Below are 17,583 nucleotides of genomic sequence, written 5' to 3'. Positions count from 1 at the left end.
CCCCCTGCTGGCCGGGAGGACTCACTGCACCGCCCCTTGCTGGCCGGGAGGATTCACTGCACCGTCCCTTGCTGGCCGGGAGGACTCACTGCACCGCCCCCTGCTGGCCGGGAGGACTCACTGCACCGCCCCCTGCTGGCCAGGAGGACTCACTGCACCGCCCCTTGCTGGCCGGGAGGAGCCGCGGCCTGTGAGTGGTCGTGGTTGCTGCTGCCCGGTGTTTGAGATGATGCTGTCGGTCAGTCAGCCCCAGTGGGTCGGGGGTGACCATTGGGCCCAGTGAGTGCCGCAGCTTTGACCCGGATCAGCCTGAATAACACCGAGTGAGGGACCATTTACCTTCAGAAGAACCCTTTGGTCTTTAGGGCATCTCAGGATGTGCCAGGTGCTATGTAACAGCATTCCTAAGTAAACAAGAGTGAATCCGATGGCGTTTTTTCTCGATAATTGACAAAAATTATGTAATCCTCATTAAACTAGCTTTAAATTCTGGATTTTTACTCAATTCAAACTTTAACAATTGCCCATGTCCCAGACCATTAGATGTGGGAGCAGGCCATTCAGCCCATCGAGTCTGCTCTGCCATTCAATGAGATCATGGTGAATCTGATAACCCTCACCTCCACTTTTCCCCATAGCCTCTGATTCCCTTCCTAAGAATCAATCTGTCTCAGCCTTGAATATACTGAATGACCCAGCCTCAACAGCCCTCTGCGGTAAAGAATTCCACAGATTGACTTCCTCGGACAGAAAAAAAACCCTCCTCATCTTCAACGGGTGACCCCATATTCTGAGATTATACCCTCTGGTCCTAGCCACTCCCAAAGGGAAAATGACCGTTCCACATCTCCCCTGTCAAATCTCCTCAGAAGTTTGTATGTTTTAAGAGGTCACCTCTCATTCTTCTCAATTCAAATGAGTACATGCTCACCCTACTGAACCTCTCCTTGTAAGACAGCCCCTCCATACCAGGGATCAGCTCAGTGAACCTTCTGTAGACTGCCTGCGAAACTGGTATATCTCTAAGATATCCCCTTAGGGGATTCAAAACTGTTCACTGTATTCTAGGTTGTGGTCTGACTAGAATCTTGTATGGTTTTAGCAAGATCTCCCTGTGTTTATATTCTGTTCCTTTTTAAATAAAGGCCAACATTCAATTTGTCTTCCCTGTTACCTGTTGAATTTGGATGTGGGCATTTTGTAATTTATTAGGTTAGGTTATGGATCACTGGCCCAGTGAGATTACCATGAGAACACCACCTCCCTTTCTAGAGGGTGTAAGCTGGAAGGCCCGTCTGGAAATTGCAGAATGGCCATATTAGGATGTAACAAAGGCGTGGATGGATGAGAGTTTCAGCAGGAGCTGAGGTGGAGACAGATATGTAGGACGTGACATTCACAATAGAAGGACATGGGTTCAGACCCTCAGCCCAGGATTAAGTTGGACACAAAAACAAATGAGAATCTAATTCAACCCAAAACGGTAACATGGAGAAAAACGGAATTGTTTGCAAAGATTCCAAGTTTGCGACAGACTGCTTTTTGTCATTTATATAAATGATTTGGATGTGGACATAGCAGGTATGGTTAGTAAGTTCGCAGATGAACAGCGAAGAAGGTTACCTCAGAGTACAACAGGATCTTGATCAGATGGGCCAATGGGCCAAGGAGCGACAGATGGAGTTTAATTTAGAAAAATGTGAGGTGCTGCATTTTGGAAAGGCAAATCAGGGCAGGACTTATACACTTAATGGTAGGGCCCTGCGGAGTATTGCTGAACTTGGAGTGAAGGTTCATAGTTCCTTGAAAGTGGAGTCGCAGGTAGACAGGGCGGTGAAGAAGGTGTTTGGTACGCTTGCCTTTATTGGTCAGTGTGCTGAGTATAGGAGTTGGGAGGGTCATGTTACAGCTGAACAGTACATTGGTTAGGCCACCTTTGAAATACTGCATGCAATTCTGGTCTCCCTGCTATAGGAAGGATGTTGTGAAACTTGAAAGGGTTCAGTAAAGATTTACGAGGATGTTGCAGGGGTTGGAGGGTTTGAGCTACAGGGAGAGGCTGAATAGGCTGGGGCTATTTTCCCTGGAACGTCAGAGGCTGAGGGGTGACCTTATAGAGGTTTATTAAATTATGTGGGGCATGAAGAGGGTAAATAGACAAAGTCTTTTCCTTGGAGTAGGGGAGTCTGAAGCTGGAGGGGAAAGGGGAAGGGTGAGAGGGGAAAGATTTAAAAGGGACCTGAGGGACAACATTTTCACGCAGAGGGTGATGTGTGTATGGAATGAGCTGCCAGAGGAAGTGGTGGAGGCTGGTACAATTACAACATTTAAAAGGCATCTGGATGGGTAAATGAGTAGGAAGGGTTTAGCGGGATATGGGCCAAATGCTGGGAAATGGGAATAGATTAATTTAGGATATCTGGTTGGTATGGACAAGTTAGACATGGACTGTTAACATGCTGTACAGCTCTATGACTCTATAAGTGACAGTGCTGGCTGCCCAGGACTGGTTGTCAGACAAACTTTCTAATAAAACGGAGGCAGTGTCGGGGCTGAGAAGTGAGGTGTAGTTGTAGACACAGCCTTGATTTTAACTCCATGGACCAAGCACCATTCTTCGAACTGGGCAGTAAAAGGTAGTGCACGAAGGGATTAAAGTCCGGGAATTCCCAATTTGCTGCCAAGCTGCCACATTCCTGCAGTTTGGATGTTAACCATGAGATGTAGCAGGGTTGGTGAGATTCCCTCTCAAGGGACAGTGAAAACCAGTATCTGCTGACACAAGGAACAGCCTGATTTCATTTTGATTCGAGAACACGTGGTTCACATATATCAGCAAGGTCACTGTAGGCTCTGTGGGATGGTGTTGGGCCTGAACCATGTCCGAGAATCTAACGGAACACAATCTGAATAAATCTGCTCCTCTCCTTCACTTCACTGAAGGCTCTGGTTCAGTGATCATGGTCTGCTTTGAGTTGGCTGTGTTGGAGAAACAAGAATTGGGATTCTCTGAGCAGCACCAAGGCCAGGACATTAATCATCAGGGAGTGCCTGCCTGGCCGCCCACACTCAGGGGTCCTGACCCAGCCCCCACTGTATGCTGAGAGGGAGCCTCAACTTCAAGGAACTGGGGTGGGGGGCCAGGAGACCCTGAACATTGAGGCAACCGATGACAGGCTCCCCCTGTGTGCCTTAGGAGTGATATATTGACCTTGGAGGGAGTGTAGGAACCTCACATGTGCCAAAGTGACACCTGGACTCCAAGAGGCAAGCTCTGAGGAGAATTTACACAAACTAAAGTTTTGTTTCCTGAAGTTTCAGAGGTAAAAGAGGTTATGCTGAAGATGGTCTCTCTGCTCCCCAGTGTAGGTTCTGGGAGTAGCTCACCTCCACTTTAGGTCCAGAAGTGCTCTTACACACAACTGAACAGTTATTTTTTTCTATCACCAAGTCACTGTGATTTGTCTTCCATCCATTAACCACCACCAGTAAATCACCTGGGTTTTCCAATTGAATAATTTATGTGCAAAGCCCGACAGGAGCAATGCAAACCATTGATTGTGAGGGAGGGGTAGGGAGATGGGGAGGGGCTAAATCAAAATGGAGTTGGAGGGGGAGATAAGGCACTGTAACCCCTACAGTCCCTTCTCTAAAGCATTGAGAGCATTGATGGACACTGCATGCTCTGTCTCTAATGACACCTGGGACATAATGTAGAAGGTGGGCAGGCAGTCGGCAGGAATGACCTCGACCCCCCATCCCATCCATAGCCCGCTGCCTGGACCTGTTAGTAATCTCCTGTTTGTGGAATGTTTAAGGTGATGGAAGGGGTGGGACTTCCACCTGTCTCCAAGAGGGAGCCCCGCCTTGTAGAGCTGCTGACCAATCAGAGGTCACTGCTCAGCAGCACCCCAGGATCAGTGGCCACTGCCGGTATTGCAGGCCTTGGGGTGGCCGAACCACAGACTCTACCCAAATCAGGACCTTGCTGGAGGTGTAAGGGTGGGCACAGGGGCAAGGATGGACTTTGTGGGGATGGGGTAAGTGTCGGATATAGAGGGGTGTGGGCCGGGTGGGTGCAGAGTGCAAACCCATGGGTGTGAGGGTCTCCAATGTACCCCGGGGGGGTAGGGTGTTGTCCTGGGGAGAACACACATCCCCTCCTCCTTAACCTTTCACTGACCAGCAAGCCGTGACCCCCCGCCCTTCCCCAACCCCAGCCTTGGTCCAAGCTGCTGAGCCCTTACACACTACACACTGCTCTGTCCTATCTCCTAGGCTGAGTATTAAATGCCAGCTTCACCTGGGACCTGGATGGGAAGGGCCCCTCCCTGTGCCCTGTTGGCGAGTCAGGGCTTGGTGATCCTGATGGTGGGAATATGCCAGTGTTACCATGGTGCTGTATCCACCCACCTGCCCGAGGTTGATAACATTTTGTTATGTAAAGGGATATGGTGGATCAGCAGGTAAATGAGGTCTAGGTGCAGATGAGCCAAAGGATCTTGTCTGAAAGAACTTCTCCTGCTGACCTCAAATAAGGCCTTTGTGCCTGAAGATCCTGAGACCAGAGGACAAATATGTCAAAGGATAATTCCACAATGCACGGTTTAACATTCCCGCTGCATTATGGTTTGGAACCATAAGGGTGTTGGACACATAGAGGGAAATACAGAAGCTGCAAGGTTATTAGGAAAAAGGTGGGGGAAGGGGGAGAGTGGCATTATCTGGATTGCTCTTTGGAAGAAATGGTACACACTTAACAGGCAGATTGACCCTCATCTGTGCACTATCAGGCTCTCCACCTTAAGGAAGGACTCCTGAAATGCTTTTCAAATTCCATTGCCTGTTTTCCATTAGCATCCCCTCTGTCCAAACTAGGAAATAAATGATTAAATTCTCCCAGAGCAGTATTTTTGTGAAATATGTTTGTCTCAAATCTTGCTGCAGAATTCTTCTCCCAGTTTCTGCTCACAATTTGGAAGCTCAGTAAAACACCTAACTAAACAACAGCCCTTCAATAGTAAATAAAAACTGAAAGAACTGCGGGTGCTGTAAATCAGAAACTAACACAGAAATTGCTGGAAAAGCTCAGCAGATCTGGCAACATCTGTGAAGGGAAATCCGAGTTAATGTTTCAGATTTGATGACCCTTCCTCAGACCCTGCTTCAGCCCTTTAATAGTGTTCAGATGTGAACCATAGTGACTCAGTGTGTACTTCCCTTATCTATATCACTCCTATCTAACGTATCAGAAATTATTCCCCTATTTGAGGATGGCACTCTTCACAGGAAGAGCAAAACCATATCATGGAATATTCATTCCACCTACTGTTCCTCTCATCTCCACAGAGAGCAGAAATGAAGAATGTGCTGCAGAGAGACTGGGAGCAGGGGAATCGTACAAAACCTTCAGTTGTCAGCAGAGATGGTCTCACTCCATCATGAAGCTCATCAATTGGCCTGACTGACCCAGGTAGGGTGACCCTGGGAGATAGGCTGTCTAGATGTTGAATTGATGAGAATGTGATTGACAACTAACAGGGGCAGTGAAAGGATGAGCTATTGGAGGGGGAACATGATGTACCTGAGTGTGGGTTTGACACCAAAGAAAACATTGGTAGGAGTAGTGTACAGATCCTTAAACAGTAACCACTGTGTGGGAAAGGCAATAAATCAACAAATAATAGGAACATGTAAAAAGAATTGAGCAATAATTATGGATGACTTTAATTTTCATGTTGATTAGAAAGAGTAGCTATGACAATGAATCTGTAGAGTGCATTAGGGATAGTTTCCTAGAGTAATATATCATGGAGCTAATCAGGGAGCGGGCTATTCTGGATATGGTAGTGGGTAATGAGGCATGTTTAATAAATGACCCCTGAGTGAAAGATCTCTTAGGAAGTAGTGATCGTAACGTGGTAACATTTAATATTCAGTTTGAGGTGAAAAACTCGGGTTAGAAATAACTGTGTTTAACATAAATAAAGGGAATTACAATGAAATGAGAATTGAGTTAGCAAAAGTGAACTGGACAGATAGATTAGCAGGAATGACAGTAAGCAGCAGGGGCAGAGATTTAAGGAGGTAATTCATGACTCTCAACAAAAATACATCGCAGTCAGGAGGAAAGATTCTGAGATAGCAATAAACTAACCCATGGCTAACCAAAGAAGTTGGTTGAAAGGAAGAATATATAAGGAAGTCACGGTCAGTGATAAACTTGAAGACTGGGATAGATTTGTAATCCAACAGGGAACTAAACAATAATAAAAACAAGAAAATAAACTGTGAGGAAAAACTAGTGAGGAATATAAAACCTGACAGAGCTTCTTTAAATATATGAAAAGGAAAGAGAGGTCAAAGTGAACATGAGAAAATGAATCTGGGGAGATGGTTTTGGAGAACAAGGAAATGGCAGAGGAGTTAAACAGATACTTTGCCTCAGTCTTTACAGTGGGAGCTATTTTGAAAATCCCATTAATACTGAAGAAAATGGGGAGGAATTAAGAGCCAACACCATCACTGGAGAAGTTACAGTAGTATTAGACAAACTAATGGGGCTAAAGGCAGATAAGTCCCCTGGCCCTGATGGCTTGCTTCCTTAGATCCTAAAAGAGTTAGTTACAGAGATTGTGGATGAGTTGGTTGTATTTTGCCAAAAATCTTTGGATTCTGGAGATGTACTGGAGAATTAGGAAGCTGCCAATGTAACACCCTTATTCAAAAAGGGAAGGAGGCAAAAAGCAGGTAATTAAAGGCTGATTAACCTAACATTTCTTGTTGGAAAAATATTGGGATCAGTTATTAAGAAACAATAGCAGAACATTTACTAAATCATAATCTAATCAAGCAGAGTCAGCACAGCTTTGTGAAAGGGAAATCATGTCTGACTAATTTATTAGAGTTTATTGAGGAAATCTTAATCAGTATGGATAGAAGGGAAACCCATAGGTGTCTTGTATTTGGACTTAACAAGGTGCATCACAAAAGGGTAAGTCATAAGATAAAAGCCCATGACGTTGGAGGTCGTACATTGGGGTGGCTAGAGAATTGGCTCATGGGCAGGAAACAGCGAGTGGGGGTAAGGGGTTCTTTCTCAGGTTGGCTACCTGTAACCAGTGGGTTCCACAGGGATCGGTGCTGGGACTGTAACTGTTTACAGTATATATTAATGGCTTGGAGGAAGGAAGAGCGTGTACTGTAGCCAAATTTACAGACAATGCAACAACAGGTGGAAAGCAAGTTGTGAGAGGGGTAAGGAGAGATATTGATAGGTTATGTAAGAGGGCAAAATGTTGGCAAATGGAGTATAATGTGGGAAAATGTGAAGTTGTTCATTTGGGAAAGGAGAACAAAAGAACAGAATATTATATAAATGGACAGATACTGTAGAAAGCTGCAACACAAAGGGACTTAGAAACATAGAAAATAGGTGCAGGAGTAGGCTACTCGGCCTTTCGAGCCTACACCACCATTCCATATGATCATGGCTGATCAGGCAATCTCAGTATCCCACTCCCGCGCTCTCCCCATACCCCTTGATCCCTTTAGCCACACGGGTCACATCCAGCTCCCTCTTGAATATATCTAATCAACTGGCCCCAACAGCTTCCTATGGGAGAGAACTCCACAGGTTCACAACTCTCTGAGTGAAGAAATTCTTCCTCATCTCAGTCCTGAATGGCTTACTTCTTATTTCTAGACTATGATCCCTAGTTCTGGATTACCCCAACATCGGGAATATTCTTCCCATATCTAGGCTGTCCAGTCTCATCAGGATTTTATGTTTCTATGAGATTCATCCTTCATTCTTCCGAAATCCAGTGAATACAAGCCCAGTCTTTCTTCATATGTCAGTCCTGCCTTCCCGGGAATTAGTCTGGTGACCCTTCGCTGGATTCCCTCAATAGCAAGACTGGCCTTTCCCTGACTGGGAGACCAAAACTGCACACAATACTTGGGGTGACTTGTTCACAAGACAAGCGCACAAGCTAGCACATCGGGTGTAGCAGGTAATCAGGAAGGCTAATGAAATGTTAACCCTTATTAGAAGGGGCTGGAGTATAAGAATAAGGAAGTCTTGTTGCAGCTGTACAAGGTGCTGGTGAGACCACATGCGGAGCACAGTGAGCAGTTTTGGTCTCTTTATTTGAGGAAAGATATTGTTTCATTGGAGGCAGTTCAGAGAAGGTTCACTCGGATGACGGAGGAATTGTCTTATGGGCAAAAATTAAATAGTTTGGGATACTACTCCCTGGAGCTTAGAAGAATGAGAGGTGACCGCACTGAAACATTCTTAAGGGGCCTGACAGGGTAAATGCTGAGAGGATGTTTCCCCTTCATGGGAGAGTCTAGGACCAGGTGGCACAGTCTCAGGACAAAGGATATCAATTTAAGACAGAGATGAGGAGGAATTTCTTCTCTCAGAGGGTTGTGAATCTGTGGAACTCCTTGCCACAGAGAGCTGTGGGGGTAGGGACCCTGTGTCTATTTAAGGCTGAGATAAATTCTTGATCAGGTGGAGAATTGAGGGTTACAGGGAAAGGGCAGGAAAGTGGACATGAGGAATGTCGGATCAGCCATGATCCTATTGATTAGCGGAGCAGTCTCAAGGGGCTGAATGGTGGCCCCCTCCTGCCCCTGATTTTTATAGTCTTAAAGGGTGAAGTGAGGAAAAACATTTTCACGCTATGAGAGTTAGGGTCTGGAATGCACTGCCGGAAAATGCAGTGGAGGCAGTTCGGTTGAGGTATGGGATGATTATTCGGAATCAGAACGGTGTGTAGGGATGAGGAAATGGCAGGAGGTTGGCCCAAGGAATGATACTCGTTTGAAGAACAGGTGCTAGCACAGTGGGCCAAATGGCCTCCTCCTGCACTGTAACATTTCTGTGTGTGTGAATATGTGTGTCTGTGTGTGTGTGCGCCTGTGCATTTGTGTGTGTGTATGTGTGTGTGTGTCTGTGTGCGTGTATGTGTGTGCGTGTGCGCATGTGTGTGTGTGCATGTGTGTGTGTGTCTGTGTGTATGTATGTGTGTGTGTATGTGTATGTGTCTGTGTGTGTGTATATGTGTCTGGTGTGTGTGTGTAAGTGTCTGTGTATGTGTGTCTGTGTGTGTCTGTCTGTCATTGTGAGTGTGTGTGTGTGTCTGTGTGTGTGTGTGTATGTGTGTGTGTGTCTGTGTGTGTGTGTCTGTGTGTGTGTACGTGTGTCTGTGTGTGTATGCGTGTGTGTGTATACATGTGTCTGTGTGTGTGTGTACGTGTGTGTGTGTGTGTATATGTGTGTGTGTGTACGTGTGTGTGTGTGTACGTGTGTATGTGTGTGTACGTGTACATGTGTATGTGTGTGTGTGTGTGTGTGTGTGTGTGTGTGTGTGTGTGTGTGTGTGTGTGTGAAGTTGTCCACTTTGGTGGGAAATAGAGAATGGCAGAGTGTTATTGAAATGATGATTGATTGGGAAAGGTCAATGTACGAAGGGACCTGGCTGTCCTTGTACACCCGTCACTGGAAGCAAACAGGCAACTATTGCACGTAGTTAGGAAGCTAAATAGTCTGTTCACCTTCATTCAAAAGGTCTTGAGAAACAAATGACTCTTACTAAAGTTATAGTGGGCCCTGGTGAGACCACACCTGGGGTATTGTGCAATTTTAGCCTCTTCACCACAGAAACGATACACTCGCCATTGAGAGACAAACCGGACAAACTGAATCCTGGGTTGGTAGGACTGTCCTATGAGGAGAGATTGGGTCAACTCGACCTATATTCGCTGAGTTTAGAAGAATAAGAGAGGATTTAGTTAAAACGTATAAAACAGGGATGGACGGACTGGTCCCAGGGAAGATGTTTCCCCTGGTTGGAGAGCCTAGAAGCAGGGGTCATGAGTCTCAGGAAATAGGGTTGACCATTTTGAGCGGAGATGAGGAGAGATACCTCCACTGGGAAGGTGATGAATGTGTGGAATTCTGTACCACAGAACACTGTGAAAGGCAGGTCAGGGGACACAACAGGAGTATGCTGCTGAGATTGAGGAACAGCTATGATCACGTTGAATGGTGGCGCAGGTTTGATGTGCTGAATGGTCTCCTGCTATTTTTTGTGTTTCACCTGGAGACAGGGCCAGGGTTTTACACGGATCGCAGTGACAACATTTGAGCATTAAGCTGTTCTAAGCTGGTTTCAGTATTGTTGAATTGATATTAAAACATTTTGCAGCAAAAGCATTGGTACTTGGTGAGAATACTCAGTGATGGGGCACATTGTGGAGTGTAAGAGTCCAAGCTAACATATTGAGTCTGTACCATTGATAGCAGATCAAGTATCAGCTAAATATCAGGTAAATGAAAGGGAAATTAATTTGAAATACTGTTGCCTGACAGTCAGTCTTAAACAAAAACAGGTAATGTTTTATTGGATTGACAGAACTTTCGAAGCAGACAGACCACAGAGAGAGACTGAGCTTGTAGTTTAAGGAATAGACAGCAGGCAGGCTCATTGTATCAGAGATAGTAGGAACTGCAGATGCTGGAGAATCCGAGGCAACAAGGTGCAGGGCTGGATGAACACAGCAGGCCAAGCAGCATCATAGGAGCAGAGAGGCTGACGTTTCGGGCCTAGACCCTTCATCAGAAAAGGGGGAGGGGAAGGGGGTTCTGAAATAAATAGGGAGAGAGTGGGAGGCGGATAGAAGATGGATAGAGGAGAGGATAGGTGGAGAGGAAACAAACAGGTCGAAGAGGCGGGGATGGGGCCAGTAAAGGTGAGTGTAGGTGTCTGGAATAGTGTAGTCTCTCCATATGAATGTGATCTCCTTCATAGCAGAGAGAGTCCAGGGATCCCGGGAAAGCTGGGTGGATTTCCGAAACCCGTTATGAATGCATTGGCAACAAACAGATAAGCAGATATGTCAGCCCCAGCCACAGGATTAATTGTTCATTGCTGCAGGGAATATGGGCTTGCTGTTAAAAAGTTGAAAACTGCCGATCCTTTGCTAGAACAGAGTCCAGGCTTGTCAAGTTGTAACCTGTGATTTTTTGAAAATTTCTTTAGAGTGCTTAAGGATTGAGTTGATGAACGTACTTGGCATTTTTTGACTGGGTATAAATGGGTCTGATTCAGGCTGAGAAGTGAATGCTGGTTGTTTTCACCGTTGTGCAGTCAGTGCCTCAGTACAAGAGCTGTGTGAATTCTAACTTGAAGCTAATATTCCTGTTGTCCCTTTGTCAAACTGAATTGCCAGTGAGTCCAGTCTCGGCCTGAGCTCTTTGAGAAAGGGTGATCACCCATGTTAAAGGTAAGTTCCACATTTTATTCCTTTGTTGTGAAGCTGGAAGGTGATTGGTGGTTTGTCTTTCCTCATCTGGCTCCATAACAAAGCCAGCCTCCTGAACTCTTCCCTATCACCCTCTTACCCTTCTCCCCTTTCCTCCCACCCTTCTAACCACACATCACCTCTTGCCCCTTCCTTCTCCCCCATTCTTCCCATCTACACCCTCCCCAGCCCTCACTCCTCCCTACTCTCGGGACATAGGAACAGAAGGAGGCCATTCAGCCCCTTCAGCCTGTTCCATCATTCAATGAGATCTTGGCTGATCTGTGACCTAACTCCACATATCCTTCTTAGGCCAACATCACTTCACACCTTCAGTTGCTAAAACTCATAGCAATCTTAAATTTAATATTTTCGTTTGATTTAATATCAATTGCCTTTTGCTGAAGAGAGTTCCAAACTCCTGCCACGGTCTGAGTGAAACAGTATTTCTTAATCTCTCTCATGGGAAGGCTGGATCTCACTTTCAGACTGTGCCCCACAATCCTACACTTACCAACCAGCAGAACTAGTTTCTCTCCACACCATCAGTTCCTCTCAATAGAGTCATACAGCAGGGAAGTAGGACCTTGAAAACTTTGATCCAATCTACCTGTAATCTTCCACCTTCCAAGGAATACAACTGTAGTTTGTGTAATCTGTCTTTGTAATTTCAGCCTTTGCAGTAAAGGTTTCATTCTGGGGAATCTACACAGCTCTCCCTCCCAGGTCATTCTCTCCTTCCTTCCTGAGTGTGGAGCCCAGAGCAGGGTGTGGGGGCCTAACCAGGGCTGTGTATCACTGCAGCAGGAGATATACCCCTTTGTCTTCTAATCTTCGTGATATTGTGATCAGCATTCTTGTCCTGGCATTATCTCCGGTTCCTGTATTAGAAGGATATATGTACCCGCACTCCCAAATCTCTACACATTTCCAGCTGATCCCAGCCAAACACTGTCTAGGAAATACCCAGTTCCATCCTCTTTTTGTCCATCAAATTGAAATCCTTTTGTCATAGTTTGGTCCATACACCTGATGTAGTCGTTAGTCCGAACAGTGAATCGACCACCAGCCATTGATGTCTCTTGATGCAAAACAGCCCTTTCTTTCACTGAGATCTGTTTGTATTTCTGTGGGTACCAGAAGTTAGACTGCTTGCTACGATGAGTTTTCCTTCCTTAAAGGGAGAGCATCTCATACTCATTGTCATGTACATCCCATTATGTTCTTGTCGTCCAGAGCTCCATCAAACTTTACAGGGGGCCCCTGTTTTATGCTTGTCCAACTTACAACCACTTGTAATTAAGGTGATCCCATACAGAGACGTAACTTTAAAGATCCAAAATATGAACGTTTCCTGTCCTTATGAATGGATGTTTTATATTGTCCTGCGCTGTGTTCTGACTAGTGTACAAATTGACTTGAGAATGGGCTCAAGAACAAAACCCATTTGTAACCAGGGGACTGCCTAAACTGTGATTTCTAAGCTCTACTTTCAAAGTTTGAAATGTTGTATTGAGATTTTTGTACTGATCATTGCAGTAAGGGGAGAGGATGCTGCTGATATGAATGAGCGGACACTCAGGAACTGACCCCCCCACCCTGTGTGTGATGTCCTGGTGGCTACCTGCACCATTGTATACCATTGCTGCCACCTTGTGGTAGCATTCACAATAACCACAGCTTTCACTTTCTCAGTGTCTGTCTAATTTAATACTTTCATCTACAGTTCCTTAAAATATCAGCTATCATTGTGCCATCAGCAAATTTAGAAACATGACTTTTTCCACCACTATCTAAGTTGTTAATAATTTTTTTTTGAATAAAGGTGCTATTGTGTTTCTGGCCCAGTGTTGAAATTTCCACCTCTTTCTATTTGACTGAAACATTGTCCTCACTTCAGACATAATTTAGTTAGGAACCTGAGTGATTCATTTATATCTCAGTGTGATTTATGAATAGAGAGAGAGGGAGACACAATCAGGTTCCTTTTTCATGTTTCTTTTACAGATCTTTAACCTTCATTGACTCTAAATAATAATCAGTTGTAATACTGTAGGCTAAATGGGTTAGCTATGGTAAATGAGGGGTTACGGAGATAGGATCAGGGATTGTGTCTGGGTACGTTGCTCTTTGGAGGGTTGGTGCAGATACAATGGGCCAAATGGCCTCTATCTGTACTTAGGGATTCTGTGATTCTAGATTAATGCCTTATACAGTTGTAGCAACAAGTCCCTACTTTTATACTCTATTACTTTAATGTTAAATGCCAAAATTCCATTTGCCTTCCTCATTACTGCTGTACCTGGAGACTAGTTTTCTGTGGTCATGCACAAGGACCCCCAAATCCCTCTGCACTGAACTTTCTCTCTATTTGAATAATAAGTTGCCTTTCTGTTCCTCCAACCAGAATGTATGTTAAACTGCATCTTCCAGATTCGGGCCCATTCATCGAACCTATCCATACCCATTTGTAAATTTCTTATTTCTTCATTGCAACTTATCTTCTCACCCATTTTAGTGTCATATGCTACGTGTGACTCCAGACTCGCAGCAAAGAGGTTGACTCTTAACTAACTGCCCTTTAAAGTTGCTAATCGAGCGACTCAATCCAAAGGGCAGGATAAGCGGAGCAGTACATCCCATGAGCAAATAGAAGAAAGAGCAGCTTTTGCCTTTCTGTGGCAGCATCTTGCTGCTGTCTGTCCCTCGATTTCCCCCTGTACCTCAGCAAATCTGTCCTCCCTTTAAACCATCCTCAACATACCTCAGCTCACTGCCGTGGAATGCTTCATTAGATTGAATCTAATTTGAGGCCTTACCCCACTTTCCACATCTGCATTTTGATGAAGCCAGTACAAGGTTCTAAAGGTTAATAATAAACCTGCTCTCTACTTTGTAGCAGTGCAATGTCCCCATTACGCAATTCTGTCTCAGTGAGCATTTCCATGTTATTTATTAATGCTTGTGAGTACCTGGCAAAATCTGCATAGTCCACCAACAACTCCCAGCCCCACGTGTCCGTTCCACCTCCCCCCCAACACACACACACACACACACACACACACACACACACAGACACACAGAACGGTGTCTGTCAGTAGTGACCGCTCACAGCGAGGACCAGAGGAGAAACTCTTCTGCTCTTACTCTTCCACTCAACAAGGTGAGTTTACTGGGATTATTCTCCCTATCTTTCTCAGTGAGAAGATAATGATTACAAGTATTGTCAATGTTTCATTATTGGTTATTTTATGTTATCTAAAAAGGAATATAAAGTGATGTTTTATCAATTCAATTGTTTCAGGAACATTCTTCAGTTAAAATAGATTTGACTTTTATTTAACTGAGGCAGGATTAGTAGTCAAGGTCTTTTCCCCAGGGTAGGTGAGTCCAAAACTAGAGGGCATAGGTTTAAGGTGAGAGGGGAAAGATTTAAAAGGGACCTAAAGGGGCAGCTTTTTCACACAGAGGGTGGTGCATGTACAGCATGAGCTGCCAGAGGAAGTGGTAGAGGCTGGTACAATTACAACATTTAAAAGGCATCTGGAGGACTAGGTATAGGAAGGGTTTAGAAAGATGTGGGCCAAATGCTGGTAAATGGGACTAGGTCAGATTGGAATATCTGGTTAATGTGGACGAGTTGGACCAAAGGGTCTGTTTCTGTGCCGAACGATTCTGAGTATAAATGCAGCAACGAAACAAGGGGACTTGAGAAGTTTTCTACATTCATGTTTATGAATGTAATGGTGCTCCATGTAGAGTGATATTTACAACAGAAATAGCCAACAGTTTCATAAAGCACTGATGTAGAGAGTGTAAAGCCCATGTTTATCTTTGCTTTGGACATTGTGAGGAAGGATGTGTGTCTTTTATGTCTATAATATTATCACTTTTAGAGTTTGGATTTCAATCTAATGTTGTATGAAAGTTGGTTATTTTTGTGAAAAGTTGAAAAAAAACATCAAAGTTGCAGAGTCCTTTCTGGAACCGTGGCTTAATTCAGCCTGTATCAGAGAGCAGGTGATAGTGAACCTCCTGCAGTGTTAATGGAAGATTGTTGATATTGTGGGGTTTATGACACGGACAGGAAATATTCCAGAACTCACTGGATTCTGGAAGAATTGAGTGGATTGGAAAACTGCCAATGTGATGTCCCTGTTCAAGAAGGGAAGGAAACAGAAAGCAGGAGATGATAGGCCAATTTCCCAGCATCTGTTGTTGGGAAAATGCAAGGTTCAATTACTGAAGAAGAAATAGCAAACCATTAGAACAGAGTCAACATTATTTTGTGAAAGGGAGATCATGTTTGACCAATTTCCTGGAGTTCTTGGGGATATAAGACACAAAGTTGCTAATGTGGGTGTAGGGTACAGTTAGAGGATTTCTAGAAAACCATTCCATGAGGTGGAATAACATTAAAGGTTATTGCAAAAGACAGGAGCTCACAATATTCGGGCCAATGTATTAGTATGGATTGAGGATTGGTTAACAGACAGCAGACATGGAGTTCACATTAATAAGACTTGTTCAGTAACCAGTTAAGTGCCACAAGTGTCAGACTTAGGGTCTGAATTATTTACTCTCTATATTAGTGGCTTGGAGGAAGGGGGCGGAGGATAATGTATCCAAATTTGCTGAAGATACAAAAATAGATGGGAGGGCATGTTGTGATGAGAGTATGGCTAACTTGCCAAGGAATAGAGGTAGATTGAGTGAGTGGACAAAAACGTGGTAGATGGAGGTTAATGTAGGAACATGTGGTATGGCCAATCAAAAAGGCAGACTATTAATTAAATGGAGGGAGAGACTCCAATCAGTGCAGTGTAGAGGAATCTGGGCATTCTTGTGCATGAAACACAAAATGGTAGAGGCAACAAGTAATTAAAATCGCAAATGGCATTGTGATCTTTTTGTTGGAGCTTGGAGTTTAAAAAAAGGGAAATCTTGTTCAAACTCTCCAGGCTGTGGGTGAGCCTGTGTACAGTTTTGGTCCTGTATTTAAGAAAGGATAGATTGACATTGAAGGCAGCTCAGAAGAGATTGACTAGGCTGATTCCTGAGATGAAGGGATTGATTTATTAAGAACAGCTAAACATGAGGTTAGGTGTTTTGTCGTTAGAGTTTAGAAGAATGAGGGGTGTGCATAGTGAAACATACAGCGTTTTGAGGGGGTTTGACAGGGTCAATGTTGAGAAGATGTTTCCACCAATGTGGGAATCTGGAGCTAGGGGTTTGAGTTACAGAATCAGTGGACACTCAGTTAAATTGAGATCAGAAGGAATTTCTTCTGCCAGATGTCAGTGAATGTCTGGAATTCTCTACTACAGAGAGTTGTGGAGGCAAGGTCACTGAATGTGTTTAAAGAGGATAGATCTTTGAAGTATCAGGCAGTTTGAGGGCTATGACGGGATGGCCTGGAAGAGGAGTTGAGACCTGGGTCAGACCATCCATGATATTAGAGAATGGCAGGACAGGCTTGAAGGGGCTAAATGGTCTACTCCTGCTCCCATTATTTCTCTTCGAATGTGTAAACATTGAAACCATTAACTTGTGTTTGGTATAGAATAATCAAGGATTACTTTAGTTTAAAAAAAAACTCAGGGATTGAAATGTTTTAGGGCACTTTTGGAGGAGACCTCACTGGAGTCAGAAGTAGAAATATATGAGAAAGAAAAACAAAGTAACAGGAGTAGACCATTCAGCCCCTCAAACCTGTTCTACCATTCAGTGAGGCCATGGTTGATCTGTGGCCTAGCTCCATAAACCTGCCTTTGGCCGATATCCCTTAATACCCTTGCTTAACAAAAATTCATCTATCTCAGACTTAAAATTAACAACTGATTCAGCATCTACTGCTGTTTGTGGAAGAGAGTTCCAAACCTCTCCCATCTTTTGTGTGTGGAAGTGCTTCCTAACATCTTTCCTGAACAGTCTGCCCTAATGCTCAGACTATGCCCCTAGTTCTAGAATCCCCAAATTTGTAGCTGTCACCAACCAATGAACTTCTGGTTTTCCTGTGAAGCTAATCTTTTGTGCGGGACCCCAAACCTGGGCTTCAATTTTATCTCAGGCTGTGGCTCACTCCGGATGTGATCTCTCCTTCCTGACCATGTGAAGCTCACTGATAGAAAAATCTGCTGTTGCAGAGAGATGACGTGCAGTGGGAGGAGGCTCATGTAGGGCACAGACAGCAATATGTAGCAGAGATAGTAGGAACTGCAGAGGCTGGAGAATCTGAGATAACAAGGTGTAGAGCTGGATGAACAC

At 44.5% G+C, this 17,583-nt stretch overlaps 1 protein-coding gene across 2 annotated transcripts in view; it reads left to right on the top strand.

Moving 5' to 3' along the window:
* Nucleotides 1–169: 169 nt before the first annotated feature.
* The window catches only part of LOC109936721 (CMP-N-acetylneuraminate-beta-galactosamide-alpha-2,3-sialyltransferase 2-like), a 39,354-nt gene continuing 21,940 nt past the window's right edge, over nucleotides 170–17,583 (top strand). The window contains exons 1-2 of one of the 2 annotated variants that reach the window (XM_048608153.1): nucleotides 170–385; nucleotides 5,350–5,473. The gene's annotated coding sequence lies outside the window, so the exon portion shown is untranslated. Of the gene's footprint in view, nucleotides 386–5,349; nucleotides 5,474–14,379; nucleotides 14,480–17,583 lie in introns of those variants that run through there. The other variant, XM_020535320.2, reaches the window with a different exon arrangement.

This window comes from Rhincodon typus, chromosome 19 (assembly GCF_021869965.1).
Source record: "Rhincodon typus isolate 14 chromosome 19, sRhiTyp1.1, whole genome shotgun sequence".
Classification (NCBI taxonomy): domain Eukaryota; kingdom Metazoa; phylum Chordata; class Chondrichthyes; order Orectolobiformes; family Rhincodontidae; genus Rhincodon; species Rhincodon typus.
The sequence above is the reverse complement of the archived record's forward strand: the minus strand, read 5'-3'. Positions and strand labels throughout refer to the sequence as shown.